We start from the raw sequence: 1,145 nt of genomic DNA, 5'->3' as shown, positions 1-1,145 counted from the left end.
ATATTTTTCTTCGAATTTATTACTTTACGAATTTATTTATTACGAATAAACTACTGTTATAACATTAAGTTCAAGTTCGTTGCTATCAATAAGATAGTATGATTTGTCGAAATTGTTTGAGATTTTGACATTTTTTTTTTTTTTTGTTATTTTCCTTCCATTAAATCACTAATATTTTTGTTTCTGATTGAATTTAATATTGGCTTCGAAAATGATTTGTAAGTATATATAAAAACAAAAAAGTTTTTTGCATTATTTGTGTTTACTATTTAGTATGAGTAATTCGTTGTATTGTATAGCATTAAGATAATTATTTCATTTACAGTTTTACGAGAAATTAACTGAAAAATTAGCTTTTTTGGGCACAGTAGTGAAGTGTAAATATCACAAATAACTTTATATTGTGCTGTTATTATACAGTAGTCAATAGTCATTGACTCAACAACAGGTTTGTCCTACAAAAACTAGCTGGAGATCCTTGAAGGAAAGAGATTTCACATATCCATTTGGAACTTGCCTACGGTCGTGAAGGGGTTAAGGAAGTCCTGTAGAAACTAGCTGTAAGTCGTTACGAAAGGACGAAGAGAGGCTTAGAAAGGAGGAGAGAACCGGAGAAGGCAAAGTAAAATAAAAGGCGAGTTTACATTTTCAAAAATAGACGTAATCTTTTATAGGATGAGTAGGTTATATTTATTAATTATAATAATATTGTATATTTATGAACATTATATCACATGAAATCGTTACACCATTTTAATCTAAACCAGAATGTAGCCAGTGTTTGACTCTTCTCATACTCCTCTGACAAGCCTCCGATTTATGATAGGACCCACCTTCTTGGCTTCATTTTTTCTGCCAGCTTACCCTCTCTATTATACTCCTTTCTCCGAGATTTTTGTGGACCCATCATGAGTGCAAAATTGAAAAACTTATTAATTTAATGTAGAGAAAAATAATAGAATAACATTATGAGTTCGTTTTATTCAATTTGCATTATCCTAAGGCACTAATGTTCAGTAATCTAGAATGCAAAAAGGGTGTTTTAAAAAAAAATTAAAAAATTTTTGATTTAAATTAAAATTAACCAAATATTCTATATAAAATTAAAGAAACCAAAATTTTTGGCATAAGAAATACTTATTTCT

The sequence above is a fragment of the Halyomorpha halys genome, unplaced genomic scaffold (assembly GCF_000696795.3).
Source record: "Halyomorpha halys isolate HHAL.00 unplaced genomic scaffold, Hhal_1.1 Scaffold1155.1, whole genome shotgun sequence".
NCBI lineage: Eukaryota > Metazoa > Arthropoda > Insecta > Hemiptera > Pentatomidae > Halyomorpha > Halyomorpha halys.
The sequence above is the reverse complement of the archived record's forward strand: the minus strand, read 5'-3'. Positions refer to the sequence as shown.